Here is a 10,946-nt window from a genome sequence, read left to right on the forward strand (position 1 = left end):
GCACGGGAAGGTGAGAGGATTCACCAGAGACAGAGTAGGGAGCAGAACAGGCAGACGACAGAAATACACTGCTGAGGGGAGCAGCGGGCATGACAGGAGAGGTCTGCGGCATCATGTGGGATTCTTGCCGGCCGGCTGGGATTGAACCCACACTGCCAAGGCTGCGGACAGCTTCACAGCATAGTGCTCGACCTGCTGCGCCACTGGGGAGGCCCTACCCATTTCTTGACTGGATTATTTATTTTGTTTTTGTTGAGCCATGTGAGTTCTTAGTATATCATTGTGATCTGTCCCTTATCAGTTGAATGGAGTGCAAATATTTTTTCCCAATCAGTGGGGTCTCTGTTTTGGTGAATGTCTCTTCTGCTGTGCAGAAGCTTTTCAGTGAGTGCAAACTGGTCCAACCATTGTGGAAAGCTGTCTGGATATTCCTTAGTCTGCTAAAAATGGAGCTACCATATGATCAGGCAATTCCACTCCTAGGGATCTAGCCAAAGAACACAAAAACAGTGATTCAAAAGAGCACATGTACACCTATGTTTATTGCAGCACTATTTACAATAGGTAAAACCTGGAAACAACCCAAACGCTCAAAAATCGATGACTGGATCAAGAAGATGTGGTACATATACACAATGGAATATTATTCAGCAATCAAAAAAGATAAACTCATGCCATTCACAGCAACATGGATGGAACTAGAAGGAATTATGCTCAGTGAAATAAGCCAGAAGGAAAAAGAAAAATATCAGATGGTTTCACTTATAGCAGGAATATAGAGGAACCCAATAAGACATCAGTGTAAAAAAAATAATAACAGTACAAAACACAACAAAGCAAAAACAGACAATTTTAACCCAGAGACATCCTTCAGGGGAGGAGGAGGGAGAGGGATCAGAGGGAGGGAGGGAGGAGAACAGGGGACTGTGATGATGGTGCATGGGTACCTTGGGGAAGGAAATTCTATGGGGACTGAATCTGAGGGGGTGGGGGGAAGCAAATATTGTCTAAAAATGTAAAAATGATAAATGTTAAAATAAAAAAATAATTAAAAAACAACAAAATGATAACATAAAATGCTGGTGAGGGCGTTGAGCAACTGGGATGCTGTCACTTCTACTGGGAATGCAAAATGGTGCAGGCACTTAGGGAAAGATTTTGGCAGGTCCACACAAAAACCCATGTGCATGAATGTCTATAGCAACTTCATTTATAATTATCCCAAACTAGAAATCACCAAATCAACCAAATACTGAATGGATAAATTGTGATACATTCATGTAATCACAAAGGACTACTATTCAGCAATGAGAATGAATGAAATACTAATGTGCCCATACCATTGCTGAACTTAAAGGTGTTTTGGTAAGTGAAAGAAATCAAATTCAGAAAGCTATAAACCATATGATTTCATTTAGATGACATTCTGGAAAAGACAGACGTAGAAATCAGCTCTCTGGTTGCCTGGTATCAGGGGCTGGGATAAGAGTTGGAGACTGACAACAAAAGGGCATGAAAGATCTTTTGAAGGGGAAAATATTCTCTACCTTGTTTGCAGAGATGGTTACATTACTGTGGAAATGTCTCAAAATGCACAGAACTGTACATTTAAAAGATGAATTTTACTGTGTGTCAATTATACTTCAATTTAAACAAAGTCGTAGTTTAGGCTTCCCAAAGAACTCGGGTGTGAGCCAAATGAGAGGATGAAAACCAGCTCAGCGTGGCGGCTGTGATGTCTCTCTTGCCCTAGTTGCTGCTCGAAATACCATCCCACCTGAAGTGGGGCTTACGATCCTGAGCAGGTGGATTCAGGAGGGAAGAAGGAAACTCCACACTCTGAGCATTAGCTCAAACTTTTTGGCTGGGAATACCTTGCTTTGCACAGGAAAGAACTGAAACCAAAACCAAACAAAAATATAAAAACTACAGTGCTTGAAAAGAGCTATTTAAAACAGAATTCTCTATCACATTTAAAGAGATATGTCTGAATTGAATACTTTTGAATTAACCCAGCTTGCTAATTAGTTAAGGCCAATTTCAGAAGAGATGTTTGTCTTCTGCAGTTTTTCACATTTCATCAAACTCATCAATTCTGCATTCTCTGCCTCAGATATTTTCTTTTCCATATTTCAATATGTGCACATAAAAAAAAGGTAGTTGTATCCTTAAGGTACAAAGAAAATTGCCAGTATGATTTGCCAAAAAAACATGTGTTATGGTAGGGAGCAATTGTACAACAATGAAAAATTGGAGATAGCATTTAAAGAGATTCCTGCAGCTCTCCAAACTAGTCTAACAGCTGTGAAGCCCTTCTAAGCAAAAGAGTGCGGGTCAGATAGTATCCTGAATATTACATTTTGGAAGACTTGCTTTTCATCCTCTAACAGTCTCGGTAGGACATCTCATCAAGCATATTGTGTATCCACATTGCCAGATACTTCTGAAAACTCAAAGACTAGCACCCAAGTGTCCTATTTCAAATGTTGAGCCACACTATTTCCCATGGCAGTTGATTCTTTCCCTTTCTCTCCATGAGGCTGGACCTTTCAAGGGGGATGAGTGGAGATTTGTGTGTTTCCTATGCCTTTGGAGTTAGCAGTTGTCAAACCTTAGGTCCCAGTTTTAAATAAATAGTCACTTTAATTAGAAGGGTATAGAAATGGACTTCATCAGATCTAAACTCAAAAGCTCGGCATCAATTCCCAACAAATTATACCTTGCCTGCGACAGGCCCATAATTTTGTTATTTTTATGAGGTCAGCATGACAGTATTTAATGGCACAAAAATACTGGGGGAAATGTGATTGTATGAAAATAAGTCTTGAAAATGTGTAATGATTACTGGGTAGACTTACTGCTCAACCAAGGAACCAGATCTGTTTTCTGAAATCATCAGATAAAGTCATATTATAATCCATTTGTTTTTACCTCCTTTAAATTTCACTTTTTTATTAAAATGGTCTGAATCTAATTATATTTCTAAGGACTTTCTATCTGTAAAAATCAGTATTTCTGAGTCTGGTTCTTTCTAAGCAGAGCTGATTACAACACAGAACACAAGAAAAACCTCCATATTTTAGTGTTTCCATATTCCTATGGGAGCGGGACCCTCATGTCAACACTATGTGTGGATATTTAAACTCAAGATTGCCTAGACTAAACACTGGAGTTTCACCCTCCCAAACCATCACCCCTCCTCCCCTGTCCTTCCCTCCCCCTTCCCCTATTAGCCCCCCTCCTCTTTCTCCCTCTCCTCCTCCTTCTGCATCAGTGCTCAGCTCAGGTTAAACCCAGTAATAGCTTCTTACTCCCTACATCATTTCTTACTCCCTTCTCATTCCTACATAGGGGCAACTAGGTCTATTTCCTCACAGCTGAACTCTGATAGGGTCATTCCTACCAACAACTTTGCATTGCGCCAAAGTGTAAACTTCTCATCATGGCCAAAGCCCCTTTATTCTCTGAGCTGACCGTGGCTCCAGTCTCCTCTCACTCCGCTTCATCTCCATGTTTCGCAGACAGGGACTGCTCTTCCTTTGGGAATATTCTCTCCAGTGTCCAGTGCCCAGCTAATTCCCGTGTATCCAAGTCTCAGTTTATCACATGTCATTTACTTAAAAAGATCTTTTCTGACTACTGTCTTCACCCAAATTGGTTTCAGTGCCTCAGTGCTTACTCTCCATAGCAATTGTCATTAAATAGCTCATTTTGTAATTATTTGTATAATGTCGCTCTCATTAAAAAGCTAGATGCTGGGGCCTCCCCGGTGGCGCAGCGGTTGAGCGCTGGGTTGCGAAGCTGCCCGCAGCCTCTGCAGTGCCAGTTCTATCCCAGGCCACATGGTGCGCAGACCTCTCCTGCCGCCCGCTGCACCCCTCAGCAGTGTATTTCGTTGGTCTTTCTGTTCTGCTCCCCGCTCTGGCTCTGTTGAATTCTCTCACCCTCCCACGCTTCTGACTGTACCCAGTGCTTGTATAAATAAGTGAATAAATCTTTAAAAAAAAAAAAAAGCTAGATCCTGGGCCTCCCTGGTGGCGCAGGTGGTTGAGCACAGTGATGTGAAGCTGTCTGCAGCCTCTGCAGGGAGGGTTTGATCCCGGCCAGCTGGTGAGATACCCATATGGCATGGCAGACCGCTCCTGTCTTGCTTGTTGCTCCCCTCAGCAGTGTATTTCAGTTAATCCACCTGTTCTGTTCCCCACTCCATCTCCACTGAATTCTCTCACCACCACCCCCCCCCAATGCCTTTGGCCTGTACCTCAGTTCTTGTATGCATAAATAAATCTATCTTTAAAAAAAAGCTAGTTCCCTGAGGCTAAGAGCCACAGCTTGTTCCAAGTCCTGAGTCCAACACAGTGCCAGATACAGAGTACATATAGCAGCTAGTAACATATCTGACTGCAAATAACAGAACCTGATGACAGTAGCTTTGCAACAGGTTCCTTTTTGGCACTTATGAAAAAGGCAGAAGGTAAGGAGTCCAGGGTTGATCAATTTCTCCATTATGTTTTCAAACTGAAATAGAGCAAAAGGCGGGAGGAGGGATGACCCTGCTAGTGGGTCTTCACAAGCGTGCTTATGACTGCAGGACTTGACTCAAAAGCAGACACATAGGGAGAAACAGAATTACAACAGAATTTATTTTCAGGAGGAGCGGGAAGGGGATAGAGAAGGGGCTAACCAGCTTGGCCACTGAGGTCTGAGGGCAAACCTGGAACCGGAGCTGAAGGACTGGAGGCCAGGAACAGCAGCTGCGAGGCCAGCACCATGCAGGTAGCTGCCTGCCCACCTGAAGAGCAGCCTGGCCAGTTGGGTTCTGGCTTTTAAACTCTCAAGGACGAGCTGCAGGACCCAGTCCTGCTGGGCCACTTCCCCAGCCCAATGTCCATGATTCCCTCCACCCCTTTCCCCCCACCAACCCCGACTTCAACCCCTCCTCTTTTTTTTGCTTTATGTCCTCATGATTGCAAAATGGTGCCATGGTTTCAGGAAGTGCATTTGCATTCCAGACAGAATAGTCAAAGGCGCTGCCAAATGAGTCTCCTTTAGAAAACAACAAACTCTTCCCTTTATAGCTCCTTGTCTAGACCCCATTGCTTGGCAACCTCCAGCTACAAGTGAATCTGGGAGGTTACTATTTTAGCAGAACACATTGACATCTTGAAAAAGATGGGATTGGGATTCTATTGGTAAGGAGTAAAAGGAAAACGGCTATTGAGTAGACAAGAAATAGTGACAGTCCTAACAAACAGGTTCAATAAATACTTTTTGTATAAACAAATGAAAACCCCAGAACTGATCTGAAATGGAAATAATGCTATTGCCCCCCCAAAAAAAGATGGAAAAAGAAAACCTATGGAAATTTTCTTAGTTTAAACAAATTTAACTTGTGCTTAAATTGTGCTTAATTTATTGGTCTTCATTTGCTGTAATTGGTTTTCAAGGGTCAGAAAAAAGGCATGTAGAGGCAACATCCAAACTTTCAATAGTTTGGTGTTTTTGACTTTTGTACCTGCAGAGATTTTCAAACAATGCTAGGCTGAAATGGCTTTATTGGATGTGCCCTCTAAGCCAACATTATTTTCTTTGGAAATGTCTTATTACAAAATTATAATATATAAATATTTTAGCAGTAATAACATGGGTAATAGTCCTTAATGGCCTAATCTGCCTGTGGGCTTCTAGTTTACTATATAGTATTATTTTCAGGCAACACTATAAAAATCTGATTTTATGTTGCCCCGCTGTGAACATCTTCAAGTCAAATAGGAGAAGCAATGTTCTTCTCTTATTTAATTTTTAAATAGCTCTGTAACCTACATTCAGAAGAATCTATATATAAAATGTAACCAGACGACAGTCTTAATAACCAAACCATCCAATCTTCCACTATTTTTCTTTGTGTGTAAACTTTTTTTTACAGGTCTGATTGGGTTTATAAAAGTGAAAATTGGATTTTTCTAAAGTATTCAAGAATTGGAGCAAAGATGTGTTTTTAAGATTGAGGTCCAACAGTAAGACTTTTACACTGCTTAAAAGCACTTGAGAACTTGTCATCTGGAAAACTTAAATCATTTCGCCAAGGTGGGCTGCTTGGTCAGTGCCCCTGACTCTTTTCCCTTTGCTACTGAGCGCCCCCTGCCTTCTCTTTGGAGAACAACAACCTCCTGTTGTGTTCAGGCTTGGAATTGCTGTGAACCAAGTGGTCAGTGGGACCCTCTCTAAGATTTTGTAGCATTTCTTCTGCGGTTCGGCTTCATTTATAAGCTCACTGTCTTGGAATAAGGTCACCCAGAGTCTACCCTGGTTCCTGTCCTTCTATAACCTGACGCTCCAACTTCCCTTTGATTCTGTGAGCAAGTTACATCCTTCCAACAAATTTCTTTTCTGTTAGCTCCAGTTGCTAGAACTGTACGGCCCTACAGTACACTAAACTAGAATATGCGCCCACAGCACAGGGGCTGTGGGAGAGCCTGCTAAAGAACTGCCCAGTGACCTTCCTTCCTTGCCAAGATGTTCCAGGTTTTATTTATGGTGAAGTATGTCCAGCTTCCCCCCACTTTCTGATTGCAGCTGGGGGTCGCATGTGCCATGGCTATGGTCTGTGATATGAGCAAGTCTGTTGGGGATTTGTGGGAAGTCTTTGCTTCCTTTGATGTGCGTCTTGCTTCTTTCTTTTCTCTCCTTTTGCTTCTTTGAATTGCAGATGTGATTTCTGGCATAAGAGGTGTCTTGTGATCGTGAAATAACACGTGTAAATTTTTTGTTTGAAGAAAGTGAGCAGAAAGGTGGAGAGAAACTGGATCCCATTACATCCCACCAGCCTGGCTGCCTCTCTCCTGATTTCTTGCTAAGTGAAAAGCATGAAACCCTTTTGGGTAAAGTTACCAGAATTGGATTTTCCATTATTTAGAGGCACATGGATTCCTAACGAATATGGGTGCTTTGTCTAATTGATTCAGGGTCTTCACCCTTCCCTTAAAATGGTATCTGGTCCATAGTTGACATTAAAATATTTATTTTATTTAAGTTTATTGATAACATATAATCTACTCCTGATATTTGATTTCACAAACTTTATGGTCTTTGAGATATGAGGAGCTTTCCGTGTAAGTGGCTAAATCCCACAGATGTCAAAGTACAAAGCTGTACACCAGGAACTTTAAAGAAAAAAAAAATGTACAGAATAAAACAAAGCAAAAACAAACTCTTAGATTATGAGAATAAAATGGTGGTCTCCAGAGGAGGAGGGGTCAGGGGTTGCCCAAATTAGATAAAGGGAGTCCATTGTGCAGTGGAGGATGGAAACTAGATTTAATGGGAAGCATTGTGCAGTACAGACAAATGTGGAATTATAGTGCTTTACACCCGCAACTTACATAACAGTACAAACCAATGTCACTTCTAATACATTTAATGTCTATTTGCTTATAATATCTGAGATCCCTCATTTCTGCATGCCATCCATGAGTCATCACCATCTCAGAGATGTTTCTCCATCGCTCATGGACAGATTCTCCATGAATCACACACCTGATACACTTACTGCTAGTGGTTGTGTCACTGAACTTATTCATTCTGGTTCATGTGCTTTATCCAGGTAAGTTGCAGAAGAGAAAATAAGATTATCTTAAAGAAAGAACATTCATGAAGAAGAGAACAAATCAGTTATATACTCTAACTCAAGAAATGTAGCCAGGGCTACAAGCCTGGTGGCGCAAGGGGTTAAGACACAGCCTATGAAGTTATCTGCAGCCGCTGCAGCATGAGATGGATCCCTGGCCAGGGAGTTACCCACATGGCACAGCAGACCTCTCCTGTCTCACCACTGCTCCCCTCAGCAGTGTATTTCAGTCAAGCCACCTGTTCTCTTCTTACTGTGTCTCTGGTGAATCCTCTCACCCACCCCCCCACCTATGGCCTGTACCCCAGTTCTTGTATGAATAAATAAACAAATCTTTAAAAAAAAAAAAAAGAAATGTGGCCAAAGGTGGTATTTCAGAATGGGATGATATACCTGGTTTCTTTATCCCACTGCGCTGTCTTTAAACAATACGTGCTTAATATGTCACCTCCTAGTCCTTTGGAACTGAAGACAAAACAGCTGACCTGCTCTAAGTTATTTTCCCAACAACCAGGAAAATTCAGTCTAGAGTCATCTGTACTTTCTTGTCTGTCCCTTCTGGTCTGTGGTACCAAGTTAGTTATGAAGCTATTCTTGCTCAGCAACACCCTTCAACACTGTGTTCTCCAAAACTGGGGTAGGGACTCTGCGCGCCCCCATCTCCTCTGCCCGCTGGCTTTGGTTGAGCCCCACAAATAAGGGAGAATGGAAGGCAGGAGGATGGAGGGGTCCTTCCTATGAATTTATTACTGCTGTGTCACAGCGGTAATGGCTTTTCATCCTCCCAGTGACAGTTTCTTCCATCTAGCTTTTTCATTCGCCCAGAACTGGTCTCTCAACATTCACCCATCAGGTACCAACTGGCCATTTTCCAGCTCTGAACACCAGCTCACTGCAGCGATTCTTCCAACCTCTTCAAAATGCCAACCTCTCTTCCTTTGTCTTCCCCAGCTTTAAGGGGAGAGGTGACCTCCTCAGTGTGTGTACCAGGTATTCCCTTTTTGTCATTCAGTGTCTCTCAACACTGTCCAACCAGCTCCTCACATCTCATTTTCTTGTTCAAATAACCGAGGAAGTTTCTGATCCCCTGGATGCACCTTGAACAGTGTGTCTAACATAGCACAGGGGAGGTGACACAGTCTTGCCTGGGTGAACAACCTTTTCTTCGTCCTCTCTAATCATCTACATCCACATCAACTCTGGGACCACAGGCTCAACCATGCAGAAAATCTGCATGGAACTGAGCCAGTTGGCTATCAATACTGAGAAGTGATCTAAGTACAGACTTAAAATTTCAGGTCATAAAAAGTTTACCTTGAAGAAATTAAAGGGTGTTAAATAGTTAATAATTCACCAAGACCTGTGAGATTTCTCAAGGCCCAAAGCTGTCATCTACTCAGTAGACTCTTAACTGGTTGGAACGTTTTCAGTTTTTCCTTTTGCCCCATGAACATCGGTACCTTCCTCAGGGACAAGCTCTTCTCCCATTCCCTCTAGAGAGACCTCCCTAAGTCTGCCAGCACTCATCTTTCTCTTTTGTAAATGCATATGATGTGGAATCAGTTCACTTAATCAGGTATAGCACCGCCCCCTTCCCGGGTGAGGTAATAGGAGACCCTCAGGCAGAGGACAGGTAATATTAATTTGCATTTCCTGTGGTGGTACCTGTGTTGTCCAACAAAGTAGCAGGAAGTAGGGAAAAGAGCAAAGAATTGGGAATTAGATGATCTGGATTTATGTTTGAGGTATCACCACAGGTAATTCATTCCATTCATCAGTATCCATGCAACTCATTTCTGGTATAATTTCTTCTTTGAGTTTCAATTGCATCCTCTGGAAGTGGTGAAAATAAATCATACCCATCTTACAGATTATGGGCGTAGATGAGATAATAGGTATGAAAATACTCTATGACTGTTAATTATTGTGATATAGTGAGTGCTCTAAATGTAACATTGAGTTAGATTTTATGTGGCCAATACCCAAAGCAATTACATGAAAAGACTTGAGTGTTTCTTCTTGGTCACTTGATCTCTTTAGTGTTTAAGGCTGTGTCACTCACAACAGTTGTTTGTTTTTTTAAAAAAAATTTATTTATTGTACAAGAACCAGGGTACAGGCCAGATGTGCAGGAGGGTGAGAGGATTCACCAGAGACAGAGCAGGGAACAGAACAGGCAGACTGACTGAAATACACTGCTGAGGGGAGCAGCGGGCGAGGCAGGAGAGGTCTGCTGCGCCATGTGGGCTTTTCGCTGTCCGGCCAGGATCAGACCCGCGCTGCAGAGGCTGTAGACAGCTTCACAGTGCGGTGCTCAACTGCCTGTGGCACCAGGGAGGCCCATTTTCACAACAATTGTTAAGGGCCTTAAATATTCTAACTCATGCTGGCTATTACCCCCACATAATTGGACGCTCAGTCAGATACCCACGATATGGTCCCTAGAAATGATCCATTAACCTTTGGTACTTTGACAGGACCCCATTCTATCAAAGAACTCAGACTTGAATTGATCAAACATCCAACTAGTTATACAATAAATGCTCTGGATGGTCTGTATCAGAAGGAACAGGTCGGGATGACTTGAATCATCAATGCAGAGCATGATGAATAATACAATGAAAATTGCTAAGAGTAATTTTGATGTTTCTATCCTTTTTCTCCCTTTCCCTAATTCTTGACAATTTTTTTCCAAAAAAATTTTTTTTACTAAGAACCAGTCATTTTTCTTTCTTTCAAAAATTGAAGTACATTCAACATACTTTTTATTCATTTTAGGTGTACAACATAGTGATTTAACATTCATGTATAATGTAAAATGGCCACCACAAGTCTTATTTCCCAGCTATTTTTAACAATTTTTTTAAATTTGCAATACAAGCTTATTGCTTATGGATGCTTACTTACAACTGGAAGTTGATATTCCCTGATCCTCTTCACCTAGTTTGCACAACCCCAAACTCTCCCAACCACCAATCTGTTCTCTTTATGAGTTTTGTTTTGTTTTCCTTATTTGTTTTGTTTTCAGATTTCATATATAAGGAAAATCATATAGTATTTGTCTTTCTCTGTCTGACTTATTTCATGTAGTGTAATACTTTCAAGGTCCACCATGTTGTTGCAAATAGCAGTATTTCATTCTTTTTTTTTTTTAAAGATTTATTTATTTATACAAGAACTGGGGTACAGTCAGAGGTGAAGGAGGGTGAGAGAATTCACCAAAGACAGAGTGGGAAGCAGAACAGGCAGACTGACAAAATACACTGCTGAGGGGAGCGGCGGAGAGGCAGGAGAGGTCTGCCACGCCATGTGGGTTTCT

Source organism: Talpa occidentalis, unplaced genomic scaffold, assembly GCF_014898055.3.
Source record: "Talpa occidentalis isolate TD23 unplaced genomic scaffold, MPIMG_talOcc4v2.1 talOcc4.16, whole genome shotgun sequence".
Lineage (NCBI taxonomy): Eukaryota > Metazoa > Chordata > Mammalia > Eulipotyphla > Talpidae > Talpa > Talpa occidentalis.